Source organism: Chiloscyllium plagiosum, unplaced genomic scaffold, assembly GCF_037043375.1.
Source record: "Chiloscyllium plagiosum isolate Xiang-an unplaced genomic scaffold, Cpla_swu_hap1 HiC_scaffold_47, whole genome shotgun sequence".
Classification (NCBI taxonomy): Eukaryota; Metazoa; Chordata; class Chondrichthyes; order Orectolobiformes; family Hemiscylliidae; genus Chiloscyllium; species Chiloscyllium plagiosum.
Genome location: NW_028270185.1, coordinates 23,047,837 through 23,068,441, shown reverse-complemented (window position 1 = coordinate 23,068,441; position 20,605 = coordinate 23,047,837). Strand labels below are relative to the sequence as shown.

At 42.0% G+C, this 20,605-nt stretch overlaps 1 long non-coding RNA gene across 1 annotated transcript in view; it reads right to left on the bottom strand.

Annotated features, from left to right (window-relative positions):
* LOC148136011 (uncharacterized) overlaps window positions 1-20,605 on the bottom strand; it is a 61,106-nt gene that overhangs the window by 22,587 nt on the left and 17,914 nt on the right. The window lies entirely within an intron of this gene.

The following is a 20,605-nucleotide window of genomic DNA, read 5'->3' as shown; positions in this document are numbered from 1 at the left end:
TCATTTGTTGGAATTTTGACCTGACTTAATTCCAGTGCACGATTGGTTGGTCCATCTTCAGATGGAGTTCATCTCCAGCTGATGCACTTCCGCTCAGTAGGATATTTTACCTTGATTACGCTCATCTAGGTAACACATTGTCCTTCAACATCTTTGGGTCGCTTCATAAGAATAGCAATGGTTGCCACACCTGGAACATGCTTATTAGTCTTTATGTCTTTATTACTCGGACGGTGGATGTACCGTAAGTGTTCAACAGTGGAAAGCTGTTTAGCAAATGGAAAAAAGTTAGAAAAAAATCTATATAGAAGCTGAAGCTGATTCAGCAATAATTTTTATGAGAATATTCGATAAATTATTGAAAGGAAAATTGTAGAGCTGTATGAAAAGGTAGGGTATTGGGACTGATTGGATTGGTCTTTTAACTAGTTGACAGAGTCATGACGATGCTAAATTATTCTATTATTCGAAATCATTTATTTTTGTTTTTTTTTCAATCTAGGGGTTAGGGCTGCACCTAACGTGGTCCAGTTTCCTCCCGCGGCTGCGATTTCACTGGAACAGACTGTCAGTCTGGGCTGCAGTTTGAAGGGAGATAGCATGAGTACATACACCATGTTTTGGTATCGGCAAAAGGGACGCGTTATAGAGTGGATATGCAGTGGGTATGGCGGCTGTGGGATCGATTTCCAGAATCGCTTCACCGTCCAGCTCAAAACTGAAAGCAATAAATTCAGCTTGCAACTGAACAACCCCGAACAGACAGACTCTGCGATCTATTTCTGTGCTGCCAGTAAAGCACAGCGGTACAAAACTGCACCAGACAGATACAAAAACGTCCAGAAAGCATTTAGAAGCACCCGTGGAAATTCTCAGTAATGTACGTTCTGGCATTTCTGTGATTCTTTTCAGAAAACGCGACATTCCAAAAAAATGCCCTATCATCAATTGAATCGATTCTTTTGATGTGCGTCATGATTGCAAACTCGGAGAAAAGGCAGAAAAATGCACAGCAAGCTCCCAAACATAGCAAACAAGGGTTAGGCACACGCCTTCATGTTAAAGGAGGAACAAAACATCACTCGGTACACTGACAGCACTGTAAGAACGCTACGCCCACAGCCTACAGTATTTCACGACGTGCCGCAAATGCTCAATATTATTTGATAATATCAGACTGGGCACTGCTGATGTCGTCTCCTAATGTGAATTTAACCCAAAATCCTACAACTGAGAGGCGAGAGTGCTGTCAAATGAATCACTCTGGACTGGACATGGCTCGATGTTGCCGAAAGTTTCTCTGTCACTTACCTGAGATCCTTTATCATGGGCCACATGTTACATAATGATTCTTTAGTGTGAAATCCAAGCCCAGTCAAACTGAACCCTGCTTAAACCTGTTACCAGAACTCACAAACATTATCAAATTTCGACCATCTGGTTTGATGGCAGCTGGCAACGTCACTTGGGAAATGTCATTTTCGGAAGCACCCATTCAGGGTGCACCCGCGCTGAAGTTCACTCAGAATTTAAGTAATTCATTCATTTCAATAAACAGTTCTGGCGTTTTACATCCGGATAAACAAATGTATTATCACAACAACAGAAATTGCTGGAAAAGCTCAGCATGTCTGGCAATATATGTGAAGAGAAATTAGAATTAACGTTTCGGATCCAGTGACCCTTCCTAAGAACTCAGAAATATGCTGCATTCCATTACTTGACCAAGAATGCAGATATCCTGCATAAAATTATCTTAATGTCCAGGAAATAATGCAACCGGTTTTTGGACCGTAAAACGCGAGGTGGAAATGTAAGGTGTGAGATTATAAACTGCAAAGATCAAGTGCTTAAACACAAGGTGAAAGGTGGATATGTAATGTGGGTGTAAGTGTAGTTTGCTACTAAAATTAGTCAAACAAACCATTTAAAAATGCTTGAAACTTTTAAGTACTGATTTTCGAAGAATGCACTAATAATGGAACAGAGAAGTCAGGAGGCAGGCAAGCAGGTATTGTGCAAGGAAATGGAAGCATAGGAATATGGATATAATTGCATAGGATTTGGTGAAACTTTAAATGTCCAATGTTTTGCTCTAATTTAGGAAGGATCTGCTTGTTTTAGAGGTAATAAAGCGAAGTTTCACCACATGTTTTCCTAATATTAGGAAATTTCGGTATTTCATAATATCCTTTCATTTTGGCATCCTCGCCATTGGTTGGAATGTTTCCCTTTTCGCAGGACCAGCCTTTTGTTAATCTCAAACATCACGTATGTTCGCCACTTCATCTTCCACCCTCAAATGACTCGGATGTGAGAGTTTTGGCGGGAAGATGCACTCTAGTCTACTCACGCTGTTGCACACCTAAATTGTACACTGCAGCATACTAACTGCTCATGCATCCAAAACATTGGAAACTGCTGAGACAGAGAGTAAGAGCATTAGAAGACAGGCCAGTTTCAGCAAAGAATCCGCGTCTGTGAAACTTAACAATTAATGGGTATGTACCCTGTGTTTGCGCAAAGAATTGAGAATCTGGATGGAAATACTGTGGAGAGTAGGATATCATGGGAAGAAAAAAAAGTCAAAACCTACAGGCTGGTGCTAGTGAGCTGCAACCAAAAGTTAAACAATGAACTGCGAATGCTGGAAATCAGAAACAAAGTTAGAAATTACTGGAAAAACTCAGCAGGGCTGACATCATCTGTGAAATGTTAACATTTCGGGTGCAGTGGCTTCTTCAGAACTGATGGCAGCTAGGAAAGATTTGGTATTTATATTATTAGAGAATGAGTGGGAGAGAGCAGAAAAAGTAAGCAATAGGTGCAGAGGAAGCCCAGATAGACAGAAACGCTGTTGGGCAGAAAATGAATGGATAAACAGCCTGGGTGAAGAATGAGGGCTGTTAATGGTTGACCATAGGTCGTTTGTGGTACCAAAAGATGACAAGGCCTGGTGTTCAGGGGTAGGTTTAAAGACAATCGACAATTTGCTCAGGCCCTGAAATGATTGAACTCAATGCTGAGTCCAGAAGGTTACAGGGTTCCCAAGCGGACAATGATGTGTTATTTTTCCACTTTCTGCTGAGTTTTGCTGAAGCACTGTAGCGAGCTCAGGTCAGAGGTGTTGACCAGAAAACATGGTGATGTGTTGAAATGTCAGGCAGCTGGAAGGTCAGGGTCACGCTTACAGTCAGAACATAGGTGTTCTATAAAGCGGTCACCCAGCCTGCGCTTCATCTCCCCATCTCTTCTCTAACAGACGTGCTAACCTTTCTTGCCAGCTAATTTCCATTCTAAATAAGGGTCATTTGACCTGAAACATTGACTCCGCTTTCCCTCCACAGATGATGTCAGACCTGCTGATTTTTTTCCAGTAATTTCTTCTTTGTTATTATTGTACTACGATTCCCCACTTATTTTCCCACATCTCATAACACCAACGATTTATTTTGTTGTCTGTATCTTGCAATGTGAATGTGTGGGAGTGCCAAAAAAGGGTTAGAATTTCAACTAATTAGAGACATATGTTGATAGCTCATGGTTCTTTACATTTGATTAGAATTAATTTATGAACACTTAATAATAGTTATTGTCACGTACAAGAGCTTGGTCAGTGTCTTCTGTTGATTGGGTTTCGTCAGACAGTTAAATTGAGGATTTGCTTATTTAGATTGAATTATTAACTATTGTGGCGAACCCAGGATTGGGGCTTGAAAATCAGTGCACTTAACAGGTGGCTTGTAACTCCACTTTGGTGAATAAAGGAGCTATTCTTGGATAACTAAGATATTTCAAATTGGGAATTTGTCTCTTAGTCCACCATTGTACTCATTACAAATGTTTTAGTTGCGTCAGAACGTCAAATCTGAGTAAGGTATTCTCAGAGAGGAAGATCTAATACTTCAAATACCCTTTCAAAAGCACCCAACACTTTATTCACTCTTATTTTCACTTAAAAACATTCTTCACGGATCTTCGGGCATTTATGTCCTCGAATACTCTGATTTCACTTCCTCTCTTTTCCTTTTGTACCTTTCCCAGATGGTTGTGTGTGTCTGTCGGCTCTGGTTTATCCTACATACAAACTACTACGTCTTTCCAAATTAAGCATCAAAATCGAGTGGGATCCCACTCTCTCAGCACATCTAGGATATCGTAGAGTTTGATATATGGTCCTGAAACTTGCGTAGATCCGCATGTATCCTGCCATTTTCTTCCAATCGGTATTCAGTGTAGCTTACTAGATCACCGCTAATATTTTTAGTTTCGACCTTGCAGCAGGAATCCTGAGTGAAACCTCGGTAAAAGATTTTTAAAGTTTGTATAGACACTATTTAGAGATGCCGGTGTTGGACTGGAGTGTACAAAGTTAAAAGTCACACAACACCAGGTTATAGTCCAACAGGTTTAATTGGAAGCACATGGATTGGAAGCTAGTGTGCTTCCAATTAAACCTGTTGGACTATAACCTGGTGTTGTGTGATTTTTAATTTTGTGTAGGCACTGACTGCTTGCCTTTCCTCATCCACAGTCTTGGTCTTGCAGTGACATTCTTACTAAGGCATACCTCGAAATCTTACATATGCTCTTCAGCTCTTGGCAAGGACCACCATTTTCAACTTTACTGCACAAAATGATCGGAAAAAATATAGAAGGTTTAATCATCGTTCTCTTAAATAAATAGAAAGCGTATTCCTTCCCCAGTGAGTCCACTACTTGTTCCAACTGCAGACCTTGTAGTTTCAAAATCCTTTACTGTTATCAAGGAATATTAGTTATTTCGACATTTTGCCGCGGTTCCTAACCCTGAGCATGAAGCACGAAGGACAAGGCAGAATACCCTTGCGGGGCAGTAAGCTGGAATTGAGAGCACATGATCTTATTGATAGGGGCAGCACTAAACCTGTTCCCGAGTTTCATATTCAAACGATGCTGTTAAGCTAATGTCGATTCCTTTTTCAAAATAAAAAAGACATATAAAATTTATTAGACATGAAGCCTCCTTATGAATCAATGTTGGAAGACGATGAAAGAGCCATCTCTATTCAATAAGGTACATAAAACCAAAACAGAACAGTCTGAAGGACCATCACTGCTTTCTCTCCACAGATGCTTCCAGACCGGATGAGTTTCTCCAGCAATTTCTGCGTTTATTATATAACAATAACTCACTATCCGTATATATTTTTTTCAATTACTGGTATCAATGGATACGTACTTCCGCTTTTTCAGCGATTTATTTTAAAAGGGTGACAATCAATTTCACTTTATACTAAGCTGCTACAAATTCAGTGAAGTGGATCCCAAAAAGATAATTTATTTGCCTCAAGACCACGTGGATGCCACCTATCAGGACTGCTTCATCTACTTTCAAATGATTAAGCTCAAGCTTCAACAACATTTGCATGTATTTCAATATTATACGAATTATAACGTAAATGCTAAAGAGCCACCGTCATCTTCAAGAATGTAAAAGTGTTAATTGAATATTTTCGGTATACTCACTACGTCCTTTGTAATATTTCCTTAAATGTTCTCACATAACCCAGTTCAAAGTTTCTGAATTGTCCAGATATTCTGAGAAGCCTTTGGATTTGCTAGTTATGATAAATGTGCAAGTTCTTTTTGTTGTCGTCCCCATTCTTTCATTACACCACCAGAGGGAGATGTTGACTAAAAAATACAAATTATCCACGACACATTTTAACAAAAGATTATTGCGATATTCATTCATTTTGTGATTTCTCATTTGCACACGTGTGAAGCAATTATTGAGATTTAATGTGGAAGTATATTGCATAACTGAGGCGGCGCATAGGAGAAATCGGCAAAAGCAATGCAAAGAAGAGCAAGAAAGAGGGACTCAAAGAAGAAAGTTCGAGACAGACGTAAGGGCCTAAACTTATGGAAATTGGAGTGAGAGGGATTTACAGAAGGCGAAAAAATGCGATTGGGGAGAAGTAGAGGAATGAGCTAACTCTTAAATTGAGGTACTCCCATTCCATAGGATCTTGCAACGCGGCGAATTGTATCTCTATATTTACTATTTCTCTTTCAACCTCATAAAAAGTTTTGCCGACGATAATTTTAACTTGTATAGATATCATTACCACAAAAAAAACGACCGAGAAAGATTCAGGGAGATGTTAATAAATAACGAAATTGACGGAGAGAAACATGAGGACTGCAGATCAGAGTCGAGAGTCTGGTGCTGGAATAGGGCTTATGCCCGATACGTCGATTGTCCTTCTGCCTGACTGGCTGGGCTTTTCCAGCACCACACTCTCGACAACTATATCGACGAAGTCTAAATGCTTAATGAACGGCACTTTGTTTTAGATGTAGGCAAACGATTTCTGTTAAGATCAAGGTTGTGGAAAACTGGTTTCAATTTTGCCACGTGTGTGATCGGGGTGGGGTTTATTTAATGATAATAGGTGGTTTCTATTTGTCTCTGCCTATATCTTATCTCGCGCAAAACCATCACCCAGCTCATTTGTGGACCTTCGTTTCCTCCGCGTGGACATGACTCAATTTCAAGTTTATTATCATCACCTTCGAATGCATTTATGATCCGGTCGCTCCCTTTCTCTGAATTCACATTCGGCTCTACAACTGGGCAGATCTGGCCCTACGTCCAGAATTATAGAACAGAAGACATAGATATACACGTCTTGGCCCATCGAATCCATTCCGCTCCGCAATGAGATGATGGCTGACCTGATAATTATCAACTTCACTCTCCTGCCTATCCCCAAAACCCTGGCTCCCTTACTGCTTAAAAATCTGTCTATCTTAGCTTTGAATATATTTGAAGAAAACAGCCTTGACACCCCTTTGCAGTAGGAAAAGTACAGTTTCATCATCGTCTTAGGAAGAAAACTCCAAAGTTTCATCTTAAATGGGCGAGTCCTTGTACTGAGATTATGCCCTCTGGTCCTAGATACTCACAAAAAGAGAATCAACCTTGGTGCATCTATCCTGTCCAGCTCCCTAAGCATCTTATATGTTTCAGTTAGATCACATATATTCTTTGTTTATACTCTTCTAACAACCAGTGAACCTTCTCTGAACTGTCTTCAAAACCAGCACATATTATCTTTGTAACAAGATGAGCAACTATTCACAGTATTCCAGCTGTGGCCTGATTAGTGCTTTGAATGTTTTTTTTAGCACGGAATCCCTATGTTACTACTCTGTACACTTTGAAGTTAACAGTCAACATTCCATTTCAGTTCCTAATTACCCAATGAACTTGGAGGCTAGCTTTTATTTTGATCATAGACTGCAAAATTCCTCTTTGCTGTAGATCTCTCAACATATTTCTCCTTTAAAAAGATGCTCTCTTATTCTTTCTGTGCTTAACTGCACATTTATCCGCATTATATTCCATCATCCACGTTTCTTCCCATTCATTTAATCTGTCTATATCCCTTTGTAAACTCCCTGCTTGTGCCATCTGCAACTTATATTCACTTCTGTGATCAAAGTAATTAATATATACTTGTATTGTAAATAGTTGTGGCACCAACACTGACCCTCTGTGTTGCTCCACTAGTTACAGGTTGCCATTCTGAAAATATTCCTTTATGCCAACCCTATGAATTCTATTGGTTAACAAATCCTCAATCCCAGCTAATCAGAGAATCATACAATACAGAAAGGTCCTTTGGCCCATTCAGTCAGTAATGCTAAAAATACACTAAATCTACTCTCATCCTATTTTCCAGCACTAGGGACATAGTTTTGAATGTGATGACGCTTTAAGTGGTTTTTGAAGTACATTTTAAGATTGTGAGGTTACCTGATTCAACTACTCTCCTAGACACTGCATTTAAGACCCATGCACCCTCTAAGTTAAAAGCAAAATTTCTTCCTCAAATCCCCTCTAACCCTCCTGCCCATCCCCTTAAAACAATGCACCCTTGTCACTGACCCTTCAACTCAGGAAAACAGCTGCTTTCTATCCACCCCTCATGATCACATACTCTTCCCATTCAAACTTTTCTTCCTCAAGGAAAACAAGCCAAGCTTATTCAACTCTTTTCACAGCTGAAATGTTCTATCCCAAACTGCATCCTGGAGAATTTCCTCTGCACACCCCTTCCAGTGTAATCACACTCATCCTAATATGTGGTAACCAAGACTGAACACAACAATCCAGCTGTGGCCTAACCAAAGTCCTGTACAGCTCCAACATAAATTCCTTGTCTATGCCTATGTTTTCTTGATTACCCTTTTAGCCTGCCCTGTTAACTTCAGGGATCTGAGGACAAGCACCCAAAGAGCACTCAGTTCCTCTGAGCTTCCCAGTGTCCTGCCATTCATTGCATATTCCATTGTATTGTTCCTTCTTCCAAAGTACATCACCCTACACATATCAGGGTGAAATTCCATTTGCCACTCATCTGCCAATCTGGTCATCTGTCTGTACCCTCATAGAGTCATGTGCCATAGAAACAGCCTTTTTGGAATACCATGTCTGTGCTTACCAACAAACACCAAGCTATACTAACCCCTTTTACCTACCCTTGGGAAATAGCCTTCCATCCCCCAGCATTTTAAGTGTTATCTAGATGGTCCTTAAATGTTGCAAATATACCTGCCTGTATTACTTTCTTAGGCATTGCATTCAATGTTTCTACCATCCTTTGAATGATAAAAACGTTCCCTCAGAATGCCTCAAAACCAATTATCCCTCACCCTAAATGCATGCAATCTGGTCTTAGATGCATATGCTACAGGGAGAATATTTTCACAATCTACTTTGTCTATACTTTCCATAATTTTGTATACCTTAATCAGAATTTGCTCTCTGGTTCCTCGGCTCCAAGAAAAAACAGACCTTGCATAGCCAGTCTATCCTCGTAACTAGACTCTCAAACCTAGGCAACACAATGGTGAATCTGTTCTGCACCCTTGTGGAATCATGTGGTGACCACAACTGCTCACAGTATTCTATCTGTGGCCTAACCAATGCTAATAAAGTCATACCAAAACTTCTTTGCTCCTATGTTCTACACTGGGCAATGAAAGCAAGCATCCCGTGTCTCCTCTTTACTACCCTATCTGCACTGACACTTTCAGGGATCTAGGGACTTTGTACACCAAGGTTGCCTTGTTCTTCAGAATTCCCTAGGAATTATTGTGTAGATCCTTTCCTTATTAAATGTTCCAACATGCATTGCCTCACGTTTATAGAGTTATAGAGTCACACAGCAGGGAAACAGACTCTTCAGTCCAACTCTGTCCGCACCAACCAGACATCCCAATCTGACCTCTAAACCCTTCTTATCCATTTACCCATCAGACGCCTTTTGAATGTTGTAATTGTTCCCATCTCTACCACTTCTTCTGGCAACTCATTCCATTCATGCACCACCCTCTGCTTGAAAATGTCACCCTTTATGTCCTTTTAAAATGATTAGATTCCTTACAGTGTGGAAAAAGACCCTTCAACCCAACAAGTCCACACCAACCTTCTGAAGCGCAACCCAACCAAATCCATTCCCCTACACCTAACAGGCAATTTAGCATGGCCAATTCACCTAACCTGTACATCTTTGGACTGTGGGAGGAAACCCATGCAGACACAGAAAATATGCAAACTCCACACAGACAGTTGCCAGATGCAGGAATTGAACCCAGATCTCTGGCACTGTGAGGCAACAGTGCTAACCACTGTGCCACCGTGCCATGCACCTTAAACCTATGCCCTTTAGCTTTGGAAACCTAACCCTTGGAAAATGAGTTTGGCTATTCAGCCTATCCATGCCCCACATAATGTTATAAAGCTCTGCAAGGTCAGCCTCCAAAACTATGAGGAAAAAAGTCCTAGCTGATTCAGCCTCTCCACATAACTCAAATTCCATCTGTCAACAATATGAGATGGTAGCTTGAGACCATCCTCCTCACTATCAACAAAAACCACTAATTTTTGTGAAATCTGTAAACCTAATAATTATACCTTCTAATTCATATCCAAGTTGTTAATGCACATAGCAAACAGTGGGGTCCCAACAATGATCCATGAGATTCATGACTGGTCATATGCTTTCAATTACAAAACTAATCTCAGGTCTAGTTTATCAACTTGTGTTTGACCTCCTACGCTCTTATTTTTTGGACCAGCCTTCCATGTGGGACCTTGTCAAAGGACTTGGTGAAGTCGACGTAAATCATATCACTGCATTTGATTTATATATTTAATTGTCTTTTCAAAAAGCTCAATAAAACTAATCAGGCGGGATCATGCTATAACAGATTCGTGTTGACAAATCCCTGATCAATCACTTTTCCAAACGCTGAATAATCCTGTGCTTCAGAATTTGTTCCAACAATTTTTTGATCACTGTCATCAGACTAACAAGTCTGTAATTACACGACCCTTCTTTGCCCTCTGGATTTCTTTTTCAGCACGTTTTGCACTCACTGTAATTTTGAAGGGCCTCCTCCATCTTCAATGCTGTGTACTTAATGAATGTTTCCTTCTCAAAAAGAAGGGTTACTTGACATGGAATATAAACTATAATTTGTCTCCACAGATGCTGCCGGACCTGCTGAGCATTTCCACCAATTTCTGGTTTTGTTTTTGATTTCCAGCACACAAAGCTCTTTCAGCTTTTATGTTTCCTTTCTTTCTTTATCAAACTTCCACTATCCCTTGACATTCAGGGTTTGCTGTCCTTGCTGCCCTTACCCTTCACTTTTAGAGGAACACACTAGCCCTGAATTATCGCTATAATACTTTTTAAAAACATCCACTGTGCAAATTTAGACTTACCTGCAAGTAGTTGCCCCCAGTCAATGTTTGCCAGATCCTGTCCAAGATTGAAATTTGCCTTCCCCAATTTAGAAACTTAACTTGTTCACTATTTCATCCCTTTTCATGATAATTTTGCAGCTTACAGGGTGACGATCACTATCCCCAAAATGCTTGACCACTGAAATCTCTATCACTTGATTGGCTTCATTCCCACGGATTAGGTCGAGCACTGCATCATCTCTTGTAAGACTATCTCCATACCAGCACAAAAAAGCTCTACTGGATACGCTTAAAATGTTTAGCCTGTTGAATCCTTTCATGATAAGCCAATCCCAGTTAATGTTCGCGAAGCTATAACTATAATCCTATTCCTCTCAAAATCCTGATTTGCCTGTGTATCACTCTGACTGTTGAGAGGCAAGTACCATAATGTCAGTTAATGGGTGGAATTGAGGAACCACAAAGGCAAAAAAACCATAATGGGAGTTATGTACAGACCTCCTAACAGTGGTCAGGACCAGGGGAGCAACATGTACCAGGGAAATAGAGAAGGCATGTCAGAAAGGCAAGGTCACGGTGATCATGGGGGACTTCATTATGCAAGTGGACTGGGTAAATAATGTTGCCAGTAGATCCAAAGAAAGGGAATTCATGGAATGCTTACAGGATGGCTTTTTCGAACAGCTTGTCATGAAGCCCACAAGGGAGCAGGTTATTCTGGACCTAGTGCTATGTAATGAACCAGACTTTATAAAAGATCTTAAAGTAAGGGAACACTTAGGAAGCAGCGATCATAATATGGTAGAGTTCAGTCTGCAGTTTGAAAGAGAGAAGGCAAAATCAGACGTAATGGTGTTACAGTTAAATAAAGGTAATTACGAGGGCATGAGAGAGGAACTGACGAAAATCGACTGGAAGCAGAGCCTAGTGGGGAAGACAGTAGAGCAAAAATAGCAGGAGTTTGCGGGTATAATTGAGGACACTGTACAGAGGTTCATCCCCAAGAAAAGAAAGATTATCTGGGGAGGGATTAGACAGCCATGGCTGACAAAGAAAGTCAGCAAATGTATCAAAGAAAAAGAGAGATCCTATAAAGTGGCCAAGAGCACTGGGAAATCAGAAGATTGGGAAGGCTACAAAAACAAACAGAGGATAACAAAGAGAGAAATAAGGAAGGAGAGGATCAAATATGAAGGTAGGCTAGCCAGTAATATCAGAAATGATAGTAAAAGTTTCTTTCAATACATAAGAAACAAATGACAGGCAAAAGTAGACATTGGGCCACTTCAAACTGATGCTGGAAGGCTAGTGATGGGAGATAAGAAAACAGCTGGAGAATTTAATAAGTACTTTGCATAAGTCTTCACAGTGGAAGACATGAGTAATATCCTAACAATTAAAGGGAGTCAGGGGGCTGAGTTGAGTATGGTTACCATTACAAAAGAGAAAGTGCTAGAAAAGCTAAAAGGTCTTAAAATTGATAAATCTCCTGGCCTTGATGGGCTACATCCCAGAGTTCTGAGGGAGGTGGCTGAGGAAATAGCGGAGGCGTTGGTTGAGATCTTCAAAAGTCACTGGAGTCAGGGAAAGTCCCGGATGATTGGAAGATCGCTTTTGTAATCCCATTGTTCAAGAAAGGATCAAGAAAAAAAATGGAAAATTATAGGCCAATTAGCCTAACCTTGGTTGTTGGTAAAATTCTAGAATCCATCGTTAAGGATGAGGTTTCTAAATTCTTAGAAGAGCGGGGTCGGATTAGAACAAGTCAACATGGATTTAGTAAGGGGAGGTCATGCCTGACAAACCTGTTAGAATTCTTTGAAGAGGTGACAAGTAGGTTAGACCAGGGAAATCCAATGGATGTCATCTATCTAGACTTCCAAAAGGCCTTTGATAAGGTGCCACATGGGAGGCTGCTGAGTAAGTGAGGGCCCATGGTGTTCAAGGTGAGCTACTGGCATGGATTGAGGATTGGCTGTCTGATAGAAGGCAGAGAGTTGGGATAAAAAGTTCTTTTTCGGAATGGCAGCCGGTGACAAGCGGTGTCCCACAGGGTTCAGTGTTGGGGCCACAGCTGTTCACGTTATGTATTAATGATCTGGATGAAAGGACTGGAGGCATTCTAGCGAAGTTTGCCGATGATACGAAGATAGGTGGACAAGCAAGTAGTACTGAGGAAGTGGGGAGGCTGCAGAAGGATCTAGACAGTTTGGGTGAGTGGTCCAGGAAATGGCTGATGAAATTCAATGTGAGCAAATGTGAGGTCTTGCACTTGGAAAAAAGAATACAAGCATGGACTACTAAACGGTGAGAAAATTCATAAAGCCAAAGTACAAAGGGATCTGGGAGTGCTGGTCAAGGATTCTCCAAAGGTGAACATGCAGGTTGAATCCTTGATTAAGAAAGCGAATGCAATGTTGTCATTTACCTCAAGAGGGTTGGAATATAAAAGCGGCGATGTGCTACTGAGACTTTATAAAGCTCTGGTTCAGCCCCATTTGGATTACTGTGTCCAGTTTTGGGCCCCACACCTCAGGAAGGACATACTAGCACTGGAGCGTGTCCAGCAGAGATTCACACGGATGATCCCTGGAATGGTAGGTCTAACATACGAGGAACAGCTGAGGATCCTGGGATTGTATTCATTGGAGTTTAGAAGGTTAAGGGGAGATCTAATAGAAACTTACAAGATAATACATGGCTTGGAAAGGGTGGACACTAGGAAATTGTTTCCATTAGGCAAGGAGACTAGGACCCATGGGCACAGCCTTAGAATTAGAGGGGGTCAATTCAGAACAGAAATGCGGAGACATTTCTTCAGCCAGAGAGTGGTGGGCTTTTGGAATTCATTGCCGCGGAGTGCAGTGGAGGCCGAGACGCTAAATGTCTTCAAGGCAGAGATTGACAAATTCCTGATGTCACAAGGAATTAAGGGCTACAGGGAGAATGCGGGTAAGTGGAGTTGAAATACCCATCAGCCAATGATTAAATGGTGGAGTGGACTCAATGGGCCGAATGGCCTTACTTCCACTCCTATGTCTTATGGTCTTATGGTCTTATAGTTACCAATCACCCTTTTTTTTATTTCCAAGCTCTACTCAGATGACCTCATTTGAAAACCTTCTAAGATATACTCCCTTATTAAAGCAGTGATGGTTTCCTTTATCAATAATGCAATACACCCATTTTTTAATTTCAAAAATATATTTTATTCATTCAAAATAAATCTTTTGTACATGGACAGTTAATGAACTGATTTAAATCTATACACTTCTTACATATAGACGACATAAAATGTTTTTGACGCCCACAGCAAAGGTGACAGCAGAGCCCAATTACTAAATGGGCCTCCCCCCTCTTATTCTTCAGCAAAGGGACCTTGCATGGTGGTCTTTCCCCACTGCACCTTGGTGGCAGCTGCCCCAAGCTTCAGCACGTCCCTCAGCACATATTTTGGACCTTGGAATGTGCCAGTCTGCAACACTCAGTCGAGGTCAACTCCTTCAACTGAAAGACCAGCAAGTTTCGGGCAGACCAAAAAGCGTCTTTTATTGTGTTGATGATCCTCCAGACACAGTTGATGTTCATCTCAGTGTATGTCCTGAGGAACTGACCATAGAGCATGTCATCCCACGTCATGAAGTTGCTCAGGACGAACCTCAACAAGGGCAGTGTGCAGTGACGCAGAGAGACGGGCATGTATAAAGGATTTCACAGGCAGTGCCCTTCTCACCACCAACCAAGCAATGTCTTGGTGCTTGTTTGAAAGTTCTGGCGATGAGGCATTCTGCCAAATGACTTTGATGGTCTTCTCAGGGATCGACAGGATCCGCCTTCTCTTTTTTCCAAATGGTCTCAAGGACACTATGTGCTGACCACCTCCTAATGGACTTTTGGTCAAAGGTGTTTTTCTTCACAAATTTTACCACAAAGGACAGGTGATATGGAGCGTTCCGCAGTAGCGAGGCCAAGCCCATCCTTTGCAACACCGAAGACAGGTAGAACCTCAGTATATAGTGACACTTGGTGATTGTGTACCAGGGATATATACATTTAATGCAGCCACACTCGAAGGTGGCCATCTGGATAAGGGTAGCATTGGGTGTGTTTTCCCCACCTTTCTCCAGAACTTTATACATGATGTCTCTTCTGACACTATACATCTTTGATGTCCATATGAAGTGGAAGATGGCCCAGGTGACTGGCAGTGCAGGTTCGGTGAATAGACTAGACGTGCGCCATGTATAACAAAACTGAGACTACCTCACACAGGACGACCAGGTTTTTACCCATAAAGGAGAGTTGCCATTGCTCCCATCTGCCTAGTTTCTGCCTCAATTTGATAACATGCTCCTTCCAAGTCTTGGTGCAAGTCCCAGTACCACCAAGCCAAATACCCATCACATTCAGGTGATCTGTCTGATGGTGAAAGGGAATAGAGGATTGGTTGGCCCAGTTCCTGAAGAGCATGGTCTTGCTCTTGCCTCAATTTACCTTGGCCCTTGAGGCCTGTTGAAACTGGTAACACTTGCACATGAATCTGTACACTGACAGTGGATCCAAGCAGAAAGCGGTAATGTCATCCATGTACAGGGAGGCCTTAACCTGTTGACCTGAAAATGTGTTGCTGGAAATGCACAGCAGGTTAGGCAGCATCCAAGGAGCAGGAGAATCGACGTTTCAGGCATGAGCCCTTCTTCAGAGATTTCCTGAAGAAGGGCTCATGCCCGAAACGTCGATTCTCCTGCTCCTTGGATGCTGCCTAACCTGCTGCGCGTTTCCAGCAACACATTTTCAGCTCTGATCTCCAGCATCTGCAGTCCTCACTTTCTCCTAGTTGATTTTTAACCTGTTGACCCCCAAGATACAAGATGGCAGCAGTCTGAGTGGTCTGCTGTGCTGGGCTCTGTGCCATACCCCTGATAAGGCGGACCTTTGCCCACGCACCCCCTCTCGTTAACTATCCTGAGGAGAAAAATTGATAATATAAAGTTACTGAACACCCGTAGCTGCTAAAATTGTGGTTCGACAGCTCTATGATCAGAATGAAGGCGAATAAAGAAAAAGGGGTGAAAGAAGTACAGCAAGGAGGGCACTCCCCTACTGTGTCGGGGTTGCCTGTAGCCATTGCTCAAACTCCTGGGGTGGCCCTTTTGGATTTAATGGGGCAGCAGTATTTACTCTTGGAGTTTGCCAAACTCTAAGAAAAGATTGAAGCAACAATGGAGCCAATACCTGCCATGCTGAAAAAGGAGCAGGAGATTCAAACACTGGACCGAAGAATAGTAGCAGTGGAGCAGAGGACACCAATCTCAGAGACTGTGGCAAAGGTCTCGGGAATAAGGATCCAAATACTGGGAGACCGGGTTTGGGTCCTTCAGGAACAAGTGAATGTCCCGGAAATCAAAAGTATAAAAAAAACTTATGACTCATGGGTCTCCTGGAGCACAAGGAAGGCAGGGACCTCATTGGATTCCTAGAGAAATGGCTAACAAAGTTCTTGGCCTGAATTTGGAGTTGGGCCTGGTGAGTGTGGAGCAGGCCCACTGGATCACAATGCTAATGCAGCTCCAGCAATATAAAGAAAACCAGTTAGTGATTGAAACAGCAAGAAGACTGGGAAGAGATCCACAGGCTTTAATGCACAAAGGCTCAAGAATAACATTTTCTCAAGACTTCCCAGGAGCCATAGTTAAGAAGAGGAAGGCATTTGATGTAGTTAAAAGAAAATTAAGGGATCTGAACATTCAATATTCCATCAGCTACCTGGCTATGTTGCGTTTCACTCACTGAGGAGACAGTACATAATTTTTATTCAGCAGAAAAGGCCAAGGACTTTGTGAATGTTTTGAAATAAAGGACTCGGGTTGGGATTGGTGGGGGTGGGGGGAGTGGAAGGGGCACCATTACAGATAATGGTACAGTCTTTCTTTACTTTTTCTGCTCCTCTTTTTCTCCTCTCTCCCTTATTTGTGCTTATTCATTTTATAGCTTTTGTACTGTCTTGCTGTAAAACCTGATTTATTTACCATTTCAGTTGTTTATTGTTTGGGTTTTTTTTTGCTGCTGTCCTTTTTTTTGGTTTGGGGGTAGCTATGTCTGTGGTTAAGATGTATGGAGAAGAGGTGTGGAGGGGATTGGTTGGGCGCCCATTGTTAACTCTCAGAATGTAAATGACACACTTTCTTTATCTGTGCATTGCCTGGGGCTACAGTGTGGCCTCAGCTGGAAGGAGCCAGGATGGTTGCAAAGATTAGGAGGATTGCCCCTTCAGGGCAAGGTTGGAGATCTGTAGTGAATTGGAGTTTATTTGAGTGTTGGTTTAAGTTAAATGTAATGGTTAGTTTTTTAGTGGCAGTTGTTTCTTCATGGGAGTAGTTTTTAGACTTTATAGAGCTAGTGTCTTTTTTACTCGCCGCACCTCAAATAAGCCTCCTTCTCTTGGGAAACCATGGGCTGCCCTGGATGACCATGGCTAGTGATTTGTTCAGGTGGTGCAACCTGGCATGTAAAAGGGAGCAATATCCCCATTGAAAGAAAAAAGGAGCTGTCAAGGCTTAGGAAGAAAAGGGTCGACATCGCTCTGCTGCAGGAGACACATTTAACTGATAAGGAACATCTGAAGCTGCAGCAGGAGGCCTAGAAGAGGGTATTCTTCTCCTCTTTTAGTTCCAAGAGTGGAGAAGAGCCTATACGGGTAAGAAGGAACCTCCCATTCCAGGCAACTGTTTAATTAAAGACAAACATAGATGGTTCATCATTCTTAAAGCTCTAATGCATGGCATCCGGAATGTTTATTGTCCCTCTGCACACCCTCTTAAATTTCTAATTAATGCAGTTGCTACATTAATGAATCTGGGGGAATGCCGCACAATCATAGGAGGGGACTTTAACTGCCTAATGGATCGCGGGGTAGACAGGATGCCAAGGGAGCCGGCAGATATGCCTGTGCAATCTAGACAGTTGGTGAACTTGTGTGAGGTGTTGGGATTAATGGATGTGTGGAAGTATCTGCACCCTAATAGAAGAGATTTAACTTTTTTTTCCTATCCACACAAGTGCCACACGTGAATTGAAATGTTCCTTATGCTGTCAGTTTGTTTGGACAGAACTTTGGCTTGCAAAATTGGGGTTATAACTATCTCGGACCATACGTCAGTGTATTTAGATGTTAAAATCAAGGGTGGTGGAATGGATGCACGGCACTGGCGCATAGGCCATTCCTGTCAAGGGATAGCAATTTTTTTGAGTACATTACAAGTGAGTTCAGGGCCTTCTGGAATATCAATTCGGGTATGGCCAGTAATCCGACAATACGTTGGGAGTCCACTAAGGCATATTTGCGAGGCCTGATCATTTTGTATTCAATGACTAGAAGGAGGCAGAGGGAGGAGTAGTAATGGATTCTGGAGACCCGGCTGTAAGTAGCTGAGGAAGCCTATTATAATAGGCCCTCATTGGTCAAGCTGCAGTGGATCACGGTTCTCTGGGCTGCTCTCGACTCATTGCACACACACAGGTGGCAAAAGAATAGGTATCCTTTGCTGAACAACGATTGTTTTAATTTGGAGATAAGTTAGGTAGTAATCTTGCATATCTGGTTAGAAAGAAAAATGCTTCCCAATCCATTATGTCTGTTAGAGAGAAGGCTGGCACAGCTACCCATTGGTTGAAGAAGATCAATGTTAGATTTAGGGAATACTTTCCAGAGTTATACTGGTCAGAGGGCAGCAAACACGGTGCAATGTGAATGCAGTCATTTTTGGAAACCTGGATCCCGCCAGTATAAACACGGAGCAGGTCTCCCTGTTAAATGCGCCTATGACCATACAAGAGCCCAGTATAAACACGGAGCAGGTCTCCCTGTTAAATGCGCCTATGACCATACAAGAGCCCAGTATAAACACAGAGCAGGTCACCCTGTTAAATGCGCCTATGACCATACAGAGGTATAGGAAGCAATAAAACATGTCAATGGATTCCTGAGTGAGTTTTATAAGGAATTGGTGAAGGCACTTTTGGGGATGTATAGCTCTTCATATACTCAGGATTGTCTTCCACCCTCTTGGAGGGAAACTAATATCTCTCTCATTTAAAGAAGGAGAAAAACACCAAAGAATGTGCTTCATACAGACCAATTTCGTTGTTGAATGTAGACTTTAGAATTCTGTCAAAGGTGCTGGCCCTGAGATTGTAAGAAGTATTGCCCTATATTAGGGCCACAGCTCCTCCAACAACATCAGGAGGGTACTGAACATAGTCCAGGTTTGCCAGCAAAGGTGAATCCTGGGTTTGGCGGCCTTCTTCAATGGGGAAAAGACATTTGATAAGACATTTGACTGTTTGGGGTCCTAGAGTGCATTGGTCTGGGGGGAGCTTTTGTGAGGTGGGTGTCTGTGTCATATAATGATCCAAAGGCGGCAGTCATCACAAACGACACTATGTCAAATAACTGTAGCATTGGGAGAGGTAGTTGACAGGGGTGTCCTTTCTCATTGCTGTTACTAGTTTAGCAATTGAGCCATTATCCAAGGCTAACAAGAGGGATCCTGAAATAGTGATGCCAAGGGTGGGAGTGGGGGAGCACAAGATCACCCTATACGCTGATGATGTCCTTTTGTTCTTGGCCAATCTGGAGGATTCAGTTCCTTGATTGATTCAAAAAATTAATTTATTTGGCAGTTTTTCAGGATACAGGATCAACTTCACAAAATCTGAAGCCATGTCAGTAGGGGGGATTAGTGGAGGTGCTGGATCTGAAGGATGGAATGCAGTTCACATTTAAATGGGACTGGGATATCATAGAAATTGCAGAAACATGGCTCAGGGATGGGCAGGAATGGCAGCTTAATGTTCCAGGATACAAATGCTACAGGAAAGATAGAAAGGGAGGTAAGAGAGGACAGGGAGTGGCATTTTTGATAAGGGATAGCATTACAGCTGTGATGAGGGAGGATATTCCCGGAAATACATACAGGAAGTACATTAGGATGGAACTGAGAAAGAAGAAAGGGATGATCACCTTATTGGGATTGTATTATAGACCCCCCAATAGTCAGAGGGAAATTGAGAAACAAACTTGTAATGAGATCTCAGCTATCTGTAAGAATAATAGGGTAGTTATGGTAGGGGATTTTAACTTTCCTAACATCGACTGGGACTGCCATAGTGTTAAAGGTTTAGATGGAGAGGAATTTCTTAAGTGTGTACTTTTCTGATTCAGTATGTGGATATCCCTACTAGAGAAGGTGCAAAACTTGACCTACTCTTGGGAAATAAGGCAGGGCAGTTGACTGAGGTGTCAGTAGGGGAGCACTTTGGGGCCAGCGACCTTAATTCTATTTGTTTTCAAATAGTGATGGAAAAGGATAGACCAGATCTAAAAGTTGAAGTTCTAAATTGGAGAAAGGTCAATTTTGACGGTATTAGGCAAGAACTTTCGAAAGCTGATTGGAGGCAGATGTTCGCAGGTAAAGTGACAGCTGGAAAATGGGAAGCCTTCAGAAATGAGATAACAAGAATCCAGAGAAAATATATTCCTATCAGGGTGAAAGGGAAGGCAGATAGAGAATGCTGGATGACTAAAGAAATTGAGGAGCAGGAGAATCTTTTCGCAGCAGGCCAGGCAGCATCCGAGGAGCAAGGAGAAAGTGAGGACTGCAGATGTTCCTCGGATGCTGCCTGGCCTGCTGCGCTTTTCCAGCACCACACTTTTCAACTCTGGTCTCCAGCATCTGCAGTCCTCACTTTCTCCTAAAGAAATTGAGGGTTTGGTTGAGAAAAAGAAGGAAGCATATGTAAAGTAGATCGAATGAATCCTTAAAAGAGTATACAGGA